An 18,498-nucleotide genomic window follows, 5' to 3' on the forward strand; every position below is an offset into this window, starting at 1 on the left:
TAATTTTCAGAAACTATAACAGCTTCGTTGCCACTTAAGGGGTACATAGGGTGCAGCTGTTTACCTGAATGTATTCTTAAATAAGTGACTACTACCACTCTAATTTTCCTAGTTGTAGCTCTGTTACAGGTTACTGACCGCAAGTTCATGTTCCAGATTTCCTTTGCCAACACAGATTAATTACAAGGGAGCCAACCCCAAAGTCTTAGGGTGAATTGGGAAAGGGCCGGTTAAATGAAGAAACAGGCCATTCCTTGGTAAAAGTTTGTAGTTTTCTTTCCCAATACATCTTCTTTTTATTGAGAACTTCCATTTTTATCCTGTGTTCCTCCTCTGCCATCTCACACTCTCCCTCTATCTGCTGGATTTTGGCCACATGCACCTCATTCATTTGTATCAGCTGCAGTTGTAAGATGGACATTTGTTGATGGTGCATCTTTTTTAAAGCACCTTCCTGAGAGATTTTGCTCCTGTAGTTTTTATTGGCTGTTATTCTGACAGCTGAACACGAGGGTTCAGGTTGAGAGGTCCCCTCACATACCGGAAAATGTATGAACTTTTTCTCATCATCGCACAGTTCTCTATTTGAAACAACAAATGATTCTGGGGCTGCGGCATCACGATGGTACTCGGGCTCCTCCTCGGGCGGGCTCTGCAGAAAGTACAGCTGCCCGGGCAGCATGCTGGCCATCTTCTCCTTCCCCAGGACGTGGGTGCTCAGCAGTGGGCTGACACTTCGCTTCACTTTCTCCTTTCGTGGGCCATAATTTTTTTGGTCCGAGCCTTGGTGTTCTCCCAGCACTTCTTGAGCTGTTTGAAATCCCGCAGCGACACGCTGGGCTGAGAGTTGTATTCGTGGGCAAGCGCTTGCCAGGTCCGCTGCTTGAGGGCGATAGTTCGGGCATCGCTTTTCTTGCACTCCAGCACATATTTGTGCTTTTCTACCAAAGCAAGCAAGATGCTCTTTTCCCACTCTGAGAAGTAGTTGGCAGGTTTTATAATTTCGTTGTTTTGCATTTTCCACTCTGTTTCTCTGGGCAGTTAGCTATCCTGAGGGGGTGGCGCGGTGGCCGCGGAGACCCGGGGAGGGGCCGGCGAGGCGCGAGCGCGGCGGCCTCGACTCCTCTCGCGGGCTGAGTGGCCGGGAGGGCCGCGGGCTCCGGAGCGCCTGGCGGCGGCAGCGCGCCCCCTGCCGGCCGGGCCCCGCCGCGCGCGCCGTGGCCACAAAGCCCGAAGCCGCCGCCCCGTCGCGGGCCACCGCCGCCTGCCGGTCGGTGGACGCCCTTGGGATGACTGAGGTGCTTGCTCAGCAGTAGAATCCTTGACTAGGGTTCACAAGGCCCTGGGTTTGATCACCAGCACTGAAAAAAGTGATACTAGTTATAAGTTTTAATAAAACATTTAAGTGTTGTTTGGGCATTTTGTGACCAGGATCCTTCTGACCTCATATTATGGGTTTGGCTGTATCGTATATCCAGGGAATGCTATCAGAAAACTTTGGATAAGGTTAGTCTTATTTCTTTCTTAAATATTTGACATAATCACCAATGAAGTCATAGTTTTAGAGTACATTTGATATGTTTTTATAAATTTGGTTACTATCACATGTATATATACTTATTCAGATTTTTCACTTTTTTCTGTTTTTTTTTAAAAAATATGTTGTCATTGAATTAAATGTTTTTTTTTACAATAGAACCTTACAGGAAGATACACAATACTACATTATTGTAGTACATTAGGATCTATTGAGATGGTTTTTGTATTTGGTATTGATTATTGCGCTTCTCTCTCTTGCTTGGTCTTGCTCTTTAGCTTTTTGAAGAATCATTTTCCATTTTATTGTTCTTCTTTATGGTGTCATCATTTTCTATTTTATTTTTCCTCCTATCTTTATTATTTCCCTTCATCCATTTACTTTGGCTTATTTCTTTTCTTTATTTGTAGCTTCCAAGGTGGGAGCTCAAGACATCCTTGATTTTATGTGTCTTTTTCTAATGTAAGCAGGTGGACGTAGAAATGCTCTTTTAAGATCTTCTTCATCTACCTACTACTGCTGTTGCTTGGTTGAATCTCAGTTATCCTTCAGCTCAAAATAATTTCCAATTTCCCTTGTAATTTTTTTAACACACATGTATTTTAAAAAGTAATATGCTACTCAATTCCAAAAGGTTTGGTTATCTTTCAGATACTTACAATGTTGACACATAATTTAATTCTGTTGTCAAATAATATACACTGAAAAAAATTCTTAAGAAAATCTTGAGACTCACTTTATATTGTATGAGTTAACTTGCCAACACTGTGACAAAATACCTAAGATAAACAACTTAAAAGAAAGAAAAATATATTTAAGCAAATGTTTTAAAAGGTTAAATCCATGGATTCTTTGCCCCTTTTCTTTGACCTGTGGTGAAGCCAAACACTTTGGTTGGGGTCATGTGGTGGAGCAAAGGTGTTCACATCACAGTGTGTGGGAAGTGAGAGAGCAGAAGAGGTCCAAGTACTTATGGCCTCCTTCCAGGACATGCCTCCAATGACTTTACTTTCTCAAAATAGGTCCCAGTTCCCAAAGTTTCCACCACTCCTAATAGTGCCATCGGTGAGGGACCCCACATTCAGCACTTAAGTATGTGTGGAAAATACAAGATTAAATCTATAACCAAGATGTACCTTACAGTTTACTTTGGTGAATGTTCCATGTAATCCTGAAATGAATGTTTCTTCTCTATCTGCTAGATATAATAATCTAAATACCCTTGTAGTATTTAAATCTTTTATAGCCATACACACTTTTTTCTTTTCTTGTACTTGTTCTACCTTTTACAGACAAATGTTTATAACTCTATATGTGATGGTAGATTTCCTTTAATTCTTGTCATTTTTCTCTACACGTATTTTGAAACCTATATTAGGTGCACACACATTTATGAATTGCATGTTTTCTTAAAATATCAATTATAATTTTAGTCTAGATTATAAATTTAGGACTCTTCTGGTTTAATGTGGTGATGAACAGATGGAGAGGAATTGGTGGGTTCCAGCTTTCCCTTGCTCTCCTCCATTTGCACAGAGCTCTCCTTCGTGACTGCTGCCAGCATAGACCCACAGTGGCATGAAGCCCATACCCAGATATCTGGGTGCAGAACCACAAAGGAATAACTCCCTATGTGAGTCCAGCACTTCTTTCCTTGGGGTCACACTTGAGTTAATGGACATATCAGCTCTATGCATTATCTTCATTACCTTCTCAGTGGTTCTTCTGACTCTCCAACTCCACTGTTCAGTTCCTCTCTCCCACAATTCTTCCTCTAATTTTTGAAAATGTTATTTTCTGAGAAAGTAAAAAATGTAATATTCTAACTGGTATTTATGAAAAAAGAAGGAAAACACACATTAGTATTATCAAGAATGGCATGGAATATCATTAAAGATCCTAAAAATATCAAGAGCATAATATGGAAATTTTATAACATTATGAACTACCCTATCATATAAATTCAAGTGTGGATTCATTTCTTGAAAACCCCAAGCTACTAAACTAACTAAAAATGAAACCATATTAATAATAAAAAATAATCTCTATGTCCATATTAGTTAACAGGGTAATTTTGTTAACAACTAAAAAAGAAACATTATAAAAGTTACAGAATTTTTTTTTCAGAAAATGGAAAAGGAGGAAATATTTCATGATTTATTTTGTGAAGTCAGCATGACCTTAATACAATACTAAAGAGATCCCTGCTTTCTAAAAGAAACTTAACCAAAGAACCCCAGAACCTACATATCAATAACCCTCATGAACATACATGCAAGTTTGTAATAAAGTATTAAAAATTAATTCCAGCAATGTACAAAATGACCAATACAATAAGTGGGTGTAGTTTTTTTTTCTAATGTGAATTCAACTGCATTAAAGTACACACCAATAACTGGTGAGACATTTTTTTTCTGCCTGTGTAAAGATTAGTATTTGGGCCAGGACTGGGAAAAAAGATCCATCCTCACTGAAGTGGGTACATATTATTCAATTCATCCACAGTCCCATAAAAAATAAAGATAGAGAGCTGAGCATGATGGCTCACACCTGTACTCCCACTTCTTGAGAAGCTAAGGCAAGAAGATCTCAAGTTCAAGGCCAGCCTGGAAAACTCAGTGAGACCCTGTCACAAAATAAAATAAAAATGGTTGGAATGTACCTCGGTGGCAGATTGCTTGCCTAGTGTGTAGAAGGCTCTGGGGTCATTCTCCAATACTGCAAAGGATAATAACAACAATAATAATCAAGATGGAGGAATAACTAATTCACTTTGTCTTCTCGACAGTCATCACTTCAACTCTGCAGTGAAAGCTCCCCTGCTTCTTAAGCCTGTGGACTCAGACTGAATTACATCTGGTTCTCCAGCTTTGATGGCATATCATGGGACTTCCTGGCCTTCACAATTGTGGGACAAATCTCATAATGCATCCTTTTATATCTATATATCTTATTAGTTCTCTTTTTGGGGGGAGAAACTCCCTAATTGCTGGGTTAAACCCAGGGATGCCTGACTGGCTCTCTGTAAAATAATCAGTTGTTGTAATTCACTATGTTGATAGTTAAATACTAAGAATACATAATAATATCAGTTGAAATAGAAACTGTATTTGACAATATGTATTGCACTACCCAATTTTAAGACTCACTATAAAGCCACAGTTAACAAGATATTGTACTATGGGCAAAGGGATAAACACATAAATGAAAATAACAAAAAGATTAACCTACACAAAGAGGGCCCCATCAGTATGGTCAATTGATTATTGACAAAGGGGCAAAGGCAATTCATTGAGAACATCTATTGGTGATAAAAAAATAGCATATTAGGAATAGAAGAAAAACTTATCAAATTGATAAAGGATATCTATGAAATGGAATAGCTAACATCACAGTCATCATATTTCCTGGGGAAAACCAAATGCCCTCCCCTCACACTGGTAAAAAGGCAAAGTGGCCACCCTCACCAGTCACATCAGCATTCTATGTCAGTCCTAACCAACGAGATAGTGCAGAAGAAGAAAGGCATCCATTCTGGGAAAGGCAGAGATAAAACTATTTCTATTACAGATGATATGATTGTCCATATAAAATATCCCAAAGTTTCTGGGTAAAAAAACTCCCCAAATATTAAAACTAATGAGCGGGATTAGCTAAATTGTAGGGTGCAATGTACACAAACAAAATTCAAATGTATTTCTATTAATAGAAATATATATAACTAGAAAGCAAACTTTTGAAATCAATACCATTTAAAATGGTTTTCCCAAAATGAAATACTTCAAAAAAAAACATATAAGAGTGTATAAGTGGCAAAGAATTTTAAAAGGATAAACGAACACCTAAATTAGGAGATATAATGTGTTTATGGGTTAGAAGACCCACAGAGTAATAGCTGAGTGATATCTGTACTCACCAGAGGAAGAAAAGCTGGGGCATGATGGAGCCTGAGAAAGGGCTTGCAAATCTAGGGTGACTTGGGACTTGTTCATTACTGTGGTTCCATGCAGTAATGGTGAGCACTCTGGACACTTTAAGTCCAACAATCAGAGTTTAATTCTAGGTGGAACCTTTTGTCTAGTTGGGGTAAAGCCCATTTTCTCTCACTCCTTAAGTGAGACTTGGTTTCCCCTCTGAGTTCTACTTGAAGGGACAGGCAGGATTCAGAACAGGGAAAGAGGCTGCTCAAGACAGTGGCTGCTCCCTGAGTCCTCCATGGTACCCTGCTGCTTGTCCATTCAGCCCTGTCCCCCAGTGATGTCCCCTGGCTCCTCATTAATTCAGGTGCCCGAGGCCACAACCACTGGAAAAATGGATACATCAAATCTGGGTGTCCAAGCTTGGGACATCCTATCCCCAGTGACACTGAGGGCTCCATGCTTGCTGGCACTGGAGGTCTCCACCCCGTGGCCAATGGGCCCTATGACCCTGCAAGACCCCCTCTGTCCTGAGGTGACCCTAAGCCGCTGACCACCAAATCCTTCGCCAGGACACCTGCTTCTATTTAGACCTATTGTCCTATTTCCGTACAAGTAGAAAATACTTGAAATAGGAAAAGGTGTTCCTAGGCTCAGAGGTGGGATGATCAGACTCAGTTTCCAGTCCTGGGTTCAAGCGGTTGGGAGCAGTTCAGTCAGTTACTTAGATTCTTAACTGTCACCCACTTTTGACCTGAAGAACCGCGCGCTGCCGAGTGTCTATTGAGGCCAGTAGGGGGCGCAGGTGCCAGGGTCTTGCGCCTCAGTGTAGGGCATCCCAGCGGAGTTCGTCCTGGGAGAAGGCGAGAGGAGCCTGAGCAGCTCAGGGGCGCCCCCAGCATCGCAGGGTTGCTCCTCGCTTCTGCCAGGCTCTGCTCTGTGGAGGTGCCTTGGAGACCATGAAAAGTTATGGCGATTTCCTCCTCTTCACGGAGAAAGTTAGAAGAGGATTTGAAAAGACCTTCCTGTCTAGTTAAAATGTTCCCCACTTGGCGCTTGACAGGCTTTTCTTTGATTTTTTTTTTTTTTTAAGTTTCCGTAGAAAATGGTTGCTTTTTGGAGGGACGCACTTGGGAGCATCTGAAAAGAAAGAGTTGGGAGCCTTGGATGGTCGTGTAGGGAGGGGATAGCAACAGAAAGGAGAAAGAAGAGGGTCTACCAGCAAGGAGCCAAAATGGTAGTTTTCAGTTGCTGGGTTTGGTTTTTCTTTTTTTTTGGGGGGGGGCGGGGTGGGTGTAGGGGGTGAGTATCAGGGATTGAATTCAGGGGCACTCGACCACCAAGCCATGTCCTCAGCCCCATTTTGTATTTTATTTAGAGACAGGGTCTCACTCAGTTGCTGAGGCTGGCTTTGAACTCCTGATCCTTCTGCCTCAGCCTCCCCAGTTGCTGGGATTATAGGCAGGAGCCACCACTACTGGCAGTTGCTGGGTTTGAAACACCAGATTTGCCCAATATATATGTTTGTCTTGTTTATGGAACATCAAAAAGCTTAAACTGAGCCATAAATGGAAAATGTACCCCCTCACAAAACTGTGAAGGTAGGAAGCCTGCAGTGTCCTATTCTGCCAACCCAGAGGGTCTCTCCTCTCCATATTGCATCTATTAGTATCCTGTGAAGACAGTACCCTTTGGTTTCATTGTCCAGCTGCCTCCACTATCCACTACCAGCTGCAGTTCCAGGGCTAGAGATTGATCCACAGTTGTCCACCCAGTTGTCTTGCTTGGCTAGGCTAAGTGGACACCCTTCCTGGAATCACATATGAAGTGTACTCCTTTGGGGGTAGTGAGCCAACCTCAGGAATACTGATTGATCATGACTTTTATAAAAGAACAGGCAGTAATTAGCAGGCTCTTAAGCTTTTTACAAGAGTGGGACGATGCTGGCAAAGTCACAAGGAATCACATCCTCAACAATTTCATTCAAACCGACCAAGGCATGACTTCCCCTGAATTGAAGCAGGAGTTTTCCCAAGGATCCAGCTTGTTCCTTGTAAGCTTGATCCTGCCTTAGAAGCAGGTAGCCTTTGCTGAGTGGTGGAAACAATAGAAAATTTCAAAAGAAAAAGAACAGTTTTAAGGGAGCTTTTCTCTTGATATTCTCTAATATTTTAGAACAGAACATTTGATGATTAAAAAAAAAAAGCCATGTCCTCAGCCCCATTTTGCATTTTATTTAGAGACAGGGTCTCACTCAGTTGCTGAGGCTGGCTTTGAACTCCTGATCCTTCTGCCTCAGCTTCCCCAGTTGCTGGGATTACAGGCATATCCCCAAAATCAAGGATTCCATCGACTTCCATATTCCCAACTTGTAAATGTGTCCCCAGTCTGACCTCTAACTCTTTTTTCTCCTTTCAGAGTGGAAGTTGGTATTCTTTCTTAGGAATAATTCTCATTTGTTAAACAGTTAAATCCCTTCCCATCTCCTCAAGGACTTTATTTTTTCTCTCCTGTAGTGTTCCCCTTTGCCTCATTACCAGCTTTTTTCATCAGTATTTTGTATGCTGGAATCTCTTTTGTCTTAAAAATAAAATTAAATCCATGCCTCAAACGTAAGTTGCACCCAGATTCTGCCCTTCATAGTGAAGCTTGTTGAAAAGGCTAGTTACTCTCCCTGTCTCCACATGCTCTCCTGGTTCCTCCTCTGCCTACTGCAGTCTAATAATCCCTGTTGCCAGGACTCCACTGATGCTGGTCTGGTCAAGATTACCAATGGTTTTCTAATTGTGGAGCCCAGTGACTACATCCTCATTCCTTATACATGACCTGTGTGGCATTTTTCAATCAAACTTTCCCACTTCTCAAAACACTCTTCCCTGGGTTTCTGTGATGCCAAGACTCTTTGTTTCTCCCTTTTTTTCTTCTTTAAGGGAATACTTTCCCTTAAATGTAGTTGTTCCTTGAGACTCCGTCTATTTTACCTCTTCTCTGCTCACACTATCAAATTCTCCCTAAGTGGTCTCATGCGTTTTCATGATAATTTCCTTCTGAAATCTGGGCTCCATATTTATATACCCAGCTACTCTCTCCACTCATGCCTCAGGGTGATTCTCATATTTCTGGCTTGGGAAACGAGGTGAATGGGAAGATAACATAAAAAAGAAGCAAGTTTAGGTGTAGTTAAGTTTGATTTGGGACATGCTGAGTTTGAGGTTCCTGTGTTCAGGAGCCGTGTAGGCAGAGCAAGACTGAAAGCAGATTTGGACATCTTTGAGGTGGTTTGTATTATGGAAAGATTTGGGGGTATTCTTGGTCTGTCTGCCTGTGGATTCATCTCAGACCATTTCATTTATTTTGTTTTGTTTGGCAGGACAAAGGATTGAACCCAGGGTTACCGTATTACTGAGATATAACCCGAGTCCTTTGTATTTTTTGTTTTGAAAAAGGATCTCATTAAATTGCCAGAGCTTGCCCTTGGACTGTAATCCTCCTTTCTCAGTCTTTCTGGTAACTGGCTTATAGGTGTACACCACTATACCCAACTCAGACCCTTTTATTATAGGGTTTTCCCCTAGCCTGAACCCCCTTTTCTTCTGAAACCCCCCTCCTTATTTAACTAATTCATACTCCTATATTCAGACCTCAATTTAAACATCAGTTTTTAGAAAGCCCTTCACTGAGGCCCAGACTACTTGAGAACCTGAGGTTCCCATTACCTGTACTCACAGTCCCTCCCTCTGTCCTGATAGTCATAACATTTGATTGTTACTACCTGGTCAATATCTCTTTCACCCACACTGAGAGACCAGGAGCTGCATCTGTCTCCTTCATTGTTCAGCTCTGCATTTCTCTTATCTAGGAGGGCTGGCACTTGTTTGCTGAATAAAGGAAAGAATGAACCAAAGAGTCTGCAGCTGGGCAGGACTAAAGACTTAATTAAACAGAGCTGTTTTTTCCTTCCATTTAAGTTACTGATAAAATTATTAAACAGCCTGGTGTGGTGGCACATGACTGTAAACCCAGCTATGGGTGTGCTGGGGTGGAAAGATCACAAATTCTGGGCCACCTGGGTGGCTTGGTGTGACCTTTTCTCAAAATGGAAAGTAGGGGTGTCTGGAGATGTGGGGATGGAGCTCCGTGGTAGAATGCTTGCCTGGCATGCATGAGGCCCTGGATTTGATACCACCAAAATAAACTTTTTAAAAAGTAAAAAGGGCTGAGGATATAACTCAGTGAGAAAGGGCACCTACTTTTTTTTTTTTTTAATCCACTCAAGCAGGAACAAACTTTATTTCCAAAACTCCTTTGAACACCACACATGTAGCCTTCTCCTGGGATACACCACACCAACAGGAAAATCCCTCCTCCTGAAATCCCTCCTACCACACTTTCCCAAACAATGGGAACTCTCCAGGAGTCCTGCAAGAGCTCCAAAATAACAGGCTTAGGAGGACAGCAGGGGTCCAATGTCCAATTGAATGCACATCTTAACATAATCATTATCTCAATGGCTTGCTGGCATCACCTTTCAACCAAAAATGCTACTTCATTCCTACTTGGCTATGGCTCTTAGCAAAGAGGTTTAAAATAAAGGTTAAGGCTGGGGACATAGCTCCATGGTAGAGTGCTTACCTAACATCAGGAAACCCTGGGTTTTAATCCAGCTCAGCAAAAAATTAAAAATAACACGTACAAATTACTAGTCTACCTCCCTATGCCCACCCCACCCCTAGGGTTCTGATTTAACAGATTAAGTATAGGGCCCTGACCTTTTTTCCTAACAAGTGCTCCCAATAACTCTGATGCTATGGTTCACAGATCATGCTTTGAGAAATGTCAGTACCTGTAATCTGGCTTCTCAACCCTCAAGTCATGAAACTAAGCTCACCTTGGTTACCAGCAACCTCTGTGCAGCCAAAACTGCAAAACATTTCCAGTTTTCTTTCCTTGTCTTACTTAACATTTTCCACTTGAACACAGGGTGAGGTAAGTGAGGCAGGATCTCAGGTGCAGAGACAGATCCTGTTTTTATGTAAAATGTTGATATTTGATTTATCATGAATTTTATATTAATTTGATTATTTTAAATATTGCACTGAAATATGATTTTATTGCTGAGGTGTTTTTTTTTTTATTTTGGTGCCCATAACAGAGATGATTTACCACTGAGCTATATCCCCACCCTTTTTGGGGGCATGGGGGGGGGGGTCTTGCTGTGTTGCAAGGACAAGCCTCAGGTTTACAGTTCTCCTGTCTCAACTGCCCAAGTCACTGGGATCATAGGTGTCTGCCATTGCACACAACTTTGGTGCCCCTTTAAATTCGAGATCCAAGGCAAGTGCTGTGCCTCCTTCACCTCATCTAGTCCAGCCTGATGGCCTCTGCCCCTTCTCAGCTCTCTTCTTCTTGTCCTTCTTCTATTGCTATTTCTCTGTCTCAGCTGTAGAATTTCCTCCCACTCCTAAATGTTAGTGTTTCCAAGGATTCTGTGTCCAGCCCACTTCCTTTCTTACTCAGTCATTGCACTTGTGCTAGGCATCCTCATTCTTCCCCATACCTCAGGTGCTAGTAATAGTGCCTTACATTTAGTGGACATTCAGCTAATGCTTATGCAATGACTGGATGAACCAGGCCTTAAAGGTACAGCTGTAGATTCACTTTCTATAGCCAGAATTATGTATTATTTCCTAACTTTGGGAGGTAGGGGGAGTACTGAGGACTGACATTTATTATAGGTAAGAAAAAATGAACTTGGAAAGATTGAATAATTTACTAGTAAATAGGAATGGATCTGTCTGACCCAAAGCCCATAGGCCATCTATTGTACTCCAGGATCTCCCACTAGGTAGGCAGTGCAAACCCACAACTCCACCTGCAACACCATACAGGGAGACCACCCACATCAGCAGCCTCGCCCACTCCCTATGTCTACAGGTAGAAAGGCCTGGCAGGAAGAACCTGGGCTAGCCTGCTCAGGTTCAAATCCCAGATCCACCAGTTACCTTTGGTAACTTCATGTTATACTCATGGAGTAAATGGAAATACTGACAGTGAGCACCAGAGAGCTGCAGTGAGGATTATATGAGACAATTCAAGCAAAGCAGTTAGCACACTGCCTAGTACTTGTTATCTACTGCTGATACTATGGCAACCTTCTAGAACTAAATAATGAAAATAATAGACCCAAAATATGTATAGCAAGTGACTATGAAAAGAAGACCAGTCTAGTACAGAGAGAAAAGATGGTGACAAAAGTTGGTTGGCCTAGCTGGTCACTGAAGAAAAGGAGAATGCACTGAGTCAGGAACAGGGCAGAGGATGGGGGAACAGGGAAGGGATAAGGTAGGGATAAAGAGACTTCCATGTGGCTGATAACCTGGCCCCCAGCTATGGTGGCAACATGCAGGGGAGCCTAGCTCTAGAGCAAATGATGCTTTTGCAGTAAAGAGCCTTTCCTAATGAACCAATCTGTATTTACTTCTATTGGCATCCTGGGAACCAGGGTGCAGCAGAGACAATTTGACTCATTTCCCCACCCTTCCCCCAACAAAGCATTATTACATCCAACCCATTACATTAGCTCTTATCAGTCTTGGAAGCTCTCAGTCATCCTCCATGAGCTGTAATAATTTCAGCTAATATCTTAAAGTGTTCAAAGAGCCTGTGATATGTTATGAGCCTAGTAATTGTTGACTGGTTCCCTTTCTATTGTGGCTTGATTTTATACCTTGTATCCAAGCTGACACGTGCTCTGGGTGCTATATTATGATGAGACTTTTTGCAAAGGCTGATTTTTAAAAATAAACATTAAATATTGAGGCTGTTTTAAATCAAAGTTTAATTTTTCTACCATCTCTTGTTATTCTTATTAGGAAGCCATGCAGTTCTTCATAAGGATAGTAACCTCTAGTGTAAAACTTTGAGCAAGTACACAATTGAGAATTAATTAGGAAGTTAAAATCTAGGATTGGGCCCAAAATAATGAACTATACTGAGACGCAAGAGTGCAATGATCATGGCTTAGAGAGACTTGAGAAATGGACCCTCAGCTTTTTCCATGCACCTTTGATTGATGCAAGCATCCTTGCTCCCAAGGGAACCTGTCAGATCCAAGTGGCTAAACTATCATGGAGGAACTTCCTGGATAACAAGGAATGACCCAGCACCTATCCTCTGTGTGTTGCCCCTTCCCCTTTAGCTCCTCTCAGAGTAAAGGGTGCACTCCAGCTGCTTTGTTATCCAGGACCTGAAGGGTTACCCAGAACCAGGCACAGGATCTATTTCTCTAGGGAAAACTACCCTGAAAAGCATTCTTTGACTTGTGGTTCAGCTATATCACTTTACCTATGTTTAGAAAAGCTTTTCAGGTCAATTGGCATCTTCTTATCAGCTGTGGGCAGGTAAGATCCACTCTAGAGAAATTCCAGTCTCTCGTGGTATCCTGGGCATTCATACCACATGGGATTCTAGGTATCTGTAGGTGCACCCTAACCTTCCAGATGGGCCCAGATGTAGTGTCCCCTGGAAGTCTGCTCCAATAACTCCTCCATCCCATGTTCCTCATTGGCCCTTTACTAGTTAGTATCCTTTTGATTGAGAATTACAGAAAAGTAATTCCTGCTACACTCAGGAAGAAGAGATTTATTGGATTGCTTAACTGAACCACCCAGAGGTGGAAATACATATTTCAGACCTGACTAGACCCAGGGGTTCAAACACTATCATCAGTATTTGGTCCCACCCTCCCTCTTTCCCCTTAAGGTCTCCATCTGACCTCTATATTTCAGAGGCTCTGTGAGCTGGGGTTCCCAGGAGCTCCAGACATGCACCTTATAACCCAGCTATGCTGAAAAGAAACCAATCTTTTACAGGGGTCCCAAGAACATTCTGGCTTTTGAGCCTCATTGGATCAGCTTAGGTCACATGCCTGGTTCCAGACCAATTTCTATAGCCAGAAGGATGACGTACCTGTCACCTGTTTACCCCACTAAAATCACATGACCAAGAATGGAGTAAGCATGAGTCCCCAAGGGACAATCAAGGTGCTATTACCAGCAGAAGGGGAACAGAGGCTGGAAAGCCCCAAATAAAGAGATGTCCACTTCCTGCTAGAAGGAAGAACATCCAAAGTATCATAACACTTTACCTATAAACGTTTCTGGGATAGGTGGCAAAATATGTGAGGAAAGGCACTTAGACTCCCTTAGGAGGTCAGTGTCAAGGAATTTGTCAAATGTTTTGTTTCAACTCTTCTACTCCCTGGACAGTAATTGGATAGAATTTCTTGAGGTCAGAGGTGTCCTAAAATTCTTAGAAATACTTGGACTGGAGAAAATCAAGGAAGAGGGCAAGAAAGAATCCACCAGCTTCTTCAGCTTATTTCAAACTCAGGAAGTTTGGAAAGCTATGGTGGGTACTGTGTGTGATGAGGTGTCCAGGGCTCCCTAGGAGCCTGGGTTAAATGCTGGCAGTACCTGCCACTCTATTTTGTGATTTCCAGCCTCTGTTTTTCCTTCTGCTGGTAATAGCACATTGATTGTCCCTTGGGGATTCATGCATCCTCCACTCTTGGTCATGTGAATTTAGTGGGGTAAACAGGTGACAGGTTCATCATAGGACTGATGCACAAGCAAGCATTTCATACATGGCTCAATTAGCTTCTGTCCATATCACCACCAGAAGACCAGACAAGATTTTTTTTCTAGCTGGGCACAGTGGTGCACATCTGCAATCCCAGCAGCTCAGGAGGCTAAGACAGGAGGATCACAAGTTCAAAGTCAGCCTCAGCAACTAAGCAACACCCTGTCTCTAAATAAAAATACAAAAAAGGAAAAGAGAAAGAAAATGTATGTAACCACCAAAAACTATTTGTGTTTTTAGAGTTCTGGTTTTGAGAAACATAATAGGCAAATGATCACTGATGATGTTGACAAATATTATTAATGGTAGCATTTTTAGTATGAAATTAGTTTTTATATTTAGCTCAAAATGAATGCATCACACATTGCCAGAATTAAAACTAAAGATGAACACTTAGAGAAAAGGGTGGAAACACATTGTTGAGCAAATTACAGGCAAGTGCTGTAATTTGGCTTGTTTTTTTTTTTTTTTTTTTTTTTTTTTTTTAAACAGGACTAGTCTAAGCAAACAAAACAAACCAAAAACCTCTCCCCCACTTTCCCTCTACTGTCAGATGTATCTGTCAGGACTGTGTCTGGCTAGATAGAACCCTCAAACCCTCCAATGCAACATTAAACATAAAAGAGATTTGAAAAATTGAGAAAAACCTTTTAACCTGTTCATGTAAAAACCCTTTCTAAGGAGATTTGGTAAAGGTAACATCCATTGGCAGCTTAGTTGAGGTTTCTGCTGGGTGTGTTTGTGCATGAGCACACAGTTAATTCAAATTAGAGTCACCAGGGTGCAACTCACATCTCTGTTTCCCACAGAGATGTGTTTAAGTTGAATTTCAGTTTCAGTACATATTTCTTATTTACCTAAGCAATATCAAAGACAATGTATTCATTGTACAGTAGGCAGGTGTGGATAACACCTTATGAGATCCCAGTCCTTTATACTCTCCCGAGTATTACTAGCCGAAAGATCAGGGATAGTTTTGCCCAAATCTTTTGACACTCTGCTTTCCCTGCGGTAATTGGGTGATATGTGAAGCATGCTTCAGTTCATCCATGTTCCCCAGGACAACTTCTCCCAACAAGATTTAGCCTATCTGGTCTCCCTGAGATGTGCGGAAGTAGTAGGTACTCTTTGAGACAATATCAGCAAAAAATATCCCTTTGCCAAACATGTAGCCTGTCACAGGTGCTTCAGGCAGGGCTATGCCTAGAAGGGGACCAGGATCCCAGCAAAGTTGGTGGTCCTGCACCTGTGCCACGCAAACATCGATTGTGAAGCTACTTAAAGGGTTTGTAGTGTTGGCTCTCCCCTTTGCACTCTACCTTAGAGATATCCAAACTTCCACGTCATAGGCATTGTGCCTGTGTGTTCCTAACATACTTCCTGATGATCTCTGCTTCTTCAGAGTCTTTGTCAACTACCTTAATGTCACTTTTGAGCTTCTTGTAGTTGAGATCAATGGGGTCCTTGCTACTGTCATCAGATCCACGCCTAAGCCAACTGCAGGCCATCCCAATGTCCAGGAAATTGTCTGGCATTTGTACTTTGGCCTGCACACTGTCTGCATTGTTCAGGAGCAGGACTTTCTCATCCCAAAGTCAAGGGGCATCAGGGTGTAGAAGCAATTTGGTGGGGGTTGGGGAGGTGTATCTGGGATTGAATTCAGGGGCATTTGACCACTAAGCCACATCTTCAGCCCTATTTTGTATTTTATTTAGAGAAGGGTCTTACTGAGTTGCATAGCACCTTGCCCTTGCTGAGGCTGGCTGGAACTCCCCATCCTCCTGCTTCAGCCTCTTGCACTGCTGGGATTACAGACATGTACCACCACACCCAGCCTGCACATATAAGCCAAAGAGTTTTAAATTTTCTTTTAAGTAGAGTTCTGTTTGGTGACAAGTTAACACTCCCACTAAATGAAATGAATAGATTTTAAATGGATATTAAAGAAAAGGCTATCCTGTCTTCAAGAAAGTATATAAACTTCTCCAAAAAACATACAATTTAAGACATGTCAAGTACAACCCACTGACAGTAAAATCTGATACTCTGTACACCTGCAGAGTTACACATCTGAATGACAATAAGCCTCCAAAATTAAAAGGCTGATGCTTGCTGAGTATCCAAGAAGCCTTCCAACAACACAAAACAATTCCCACTAATACTGCACAACAGTGCTTGTGAGCTGGGGCAGGATGTGGAGCAAGGTGCTGCAGACTGGATGCCAAGATTGGCATGCCCATGATCTCATCATGCATTTGCTGGAGAGACATCACTGATCATCTGGAGTGCAAGAGAGTGTGCAACAGAACTGAGCCCAGGAGAGGAAAGCATATACTTTTTTGCATGAATCCCTCTGCTTGGTCATAGCTCTGAGTATCTAGTCCCCCAAGTTCACACTATCAGATTCACTGAATTTTTTTTCATGTTTTATATGAACGATAGCAATCTTTTAATAAAAATTAGTAACATTTCCATAGGAAAGGTCTCTAATTGAATACAAACTATACAGATGATAAAACTGTCATAGATTGCATCATACACAAGTCTTTCTACATACCCACATTTTGGCAAAGAAGATCAAAGACATAGATAGAAAACCAAAGAAGGCAAGTTCTCTTTGTGCCTAATTCATGCAAAATAGGGGTACCATCTTGTGGGCTTTGCAAAAGACCAGGAAAGTGATGCCTCTGACACCCATCCCAACTCAATCTTTAAGAGGTTAGGGAGAGGCCTGTGTAATCATGTAATGTTCCTTATTTTTCTAAAAAGTGAAAAAGATAATCCATGAAACATAAAAATATCTGATTTTGTGTTCTTTGTTTTTCCAAGATAAGTATATATCGTTGAGTACCTTCAGGGAAGTCTCATCATGTTTGACATGACATATAAAAACACTGTTTTTCTCCCGCATAAAAGAAGTGAATTTTGTAATCTTGACAGTACACTGAGATACAATACTTTGGACGTAACTTACATGTCCATTTAATATCTATTTAATAAAATTGCAAACTGTTCAGTAGAAAGTTTTCTGACTATATGATTGGCACTTCAATTTTGTCTTTTTTGTATAAATACTCAGTTTACCCTGATTTGGTTAATTTCTCTTCCACTGCTAAGCTGCTAGCCAAAAATTCTTGTCACTTGAAAAAAAGAACTCTCTTAATACTTCATTTACCTTTCATTCTTTTATTATTTATTTAGAACTTACTATATCCCTGGCTACATATATGTAAATATGTATAAGGTATGTTTTCTCTTGCAAGAGATAAACCAGCAGTGGTGGTGGTGTGTGCAAAAGTTGAGAGAGAGAGAGAGAGAGAGAGAGAGAGAGAGAGAGAGAGAGAGAGAGAAAGGGAGGACAGATGCAAACCCCAGCTCTCTGCCCCATGACAGCTCCTTTCTGTGACAAGAGGCGGTCCTTAGGCCTCAGAAGAAACATGATAAGTGAGAAATAGGAAAAGAAATTACTTTGCACCGAGTGGCCAGTGGAACCAAAGCAGAAGAGCGGAGCGCCCTTTTCATCTGCCTGACCTGCAGGACGTGGGAACCTGCAGAGCTCTAGAGCCTTGGTCAGTAAGGACGTCTGGGCATGTGTCTTCCAAGGCACAGAGTTGGCATGGCATACCCCCTTCTCCTCGCTGACTCTCACTGGCCTCCACCGCCCAGAGCTCCAGAGAGCTGAGTGCAGACAGTGAACTGCGTCCAACCAGCGCAAAGCCAGGCTGGACTCCCCAGCTGCCCCTACCTGCGCTGCGTCCCTAAGGCGGGGGAAGGCGTAGGCGGGGCGCCAGCTGCGCTCTTGGACTAGGGCGGAGCACACAGCGTGGTCCCCTCCGGGATTCTGCTTTCCCCACTTTCACTTCTGGACCCGCAGGGGGCGGGACTCCTTGTTAGACTCCCTTGCCACTTCCTCCCCTTCGCGCTGTCGGTCCCCCTTCCCCAGTGAACCGCTCCTCCGCCTGCAGCAGGCGGGCAGGCGGGCAGCACGGCGGCGGTGGACAAGCGGGTGTGCGAGATGGAGGGCTGCAGCAGCAAGACCAAGCTCCAGCGTCCCACGTGCATCAAGCTGGGCGTCCAGGGCAGGGACTTCTGCTCACAGGTAGACCCCGCTCCCCAGGAGCGCTGCCGCCTCTGCTGACCCTTCCTCCTCTTCATTGCGATATTTATACCTGCACATAACACATTTTGGTCAATTTCATCCCCCAGTACTTGTGCTCTCTCTCCCATCCTCCCGCCCCTTGACCCCATCCTTTACACTACTGTTCTCTCTTCTGTCTTTATGAGATGTTGCATTCCCCCCTCCTCCCTTTTCTCTCTACCTTCCACATATAATGGATTCAGATGACCCTCACTCTCTGAGTCTGGCTTATTTCACGTTACACCATATTCTCTAGATTCATTTTC

General features: G+C 42.5%; 1 protein-coding gene and 2 pseudogenes across 1 annotated transcript in view; 1 reads left to right on the top strand and 2 right to left on the bottom strand.

Annotated features, from left to right (window-relative positions):
- Positions 1-1,126, bottom strand: LOC144367780 (myb/SANT-like DNA-binding domain-containing protein 3 pseudogene; annotated as a pseudogene).
- On the bottom strand, positions 1,046-18,249 carry LOC144368686 (poly [ADP-ribose] polymerase 1-like; annotated as a pseudogene).
- Positions 17,904-18,498, top strand: part of LOC144368339 (uncharacterized) — a 13,438-nt gene continuing 12,843 nt past the window's right edge. The window contains exon 1 of the mRNA XM_078027162.1: positions 17,904-18,193. The gene's annotated coding sequence lies outside the window, so the exon portion shown is untranslated. The remainder of the gene's footprint in view (positions 18,194-18,498) is intronic.

The sequence above is a fragment of the Ictidomys tridecemlineatus genome, chromosome 11 (assembly GCF_052094955.1).
Source record: "Ictidomys tridecemlineatus isolate mIctTri1 chromosome 11, mIctTri1.hap1, whole genome shotgun sequence".
Classification (NCBI taxonomy): Eukaryota; Metazoa; Chordata; class Mammalia; order Rodentia; family Sciuridae; genus Ictidomys; species Ictidomys tridecemlineatus.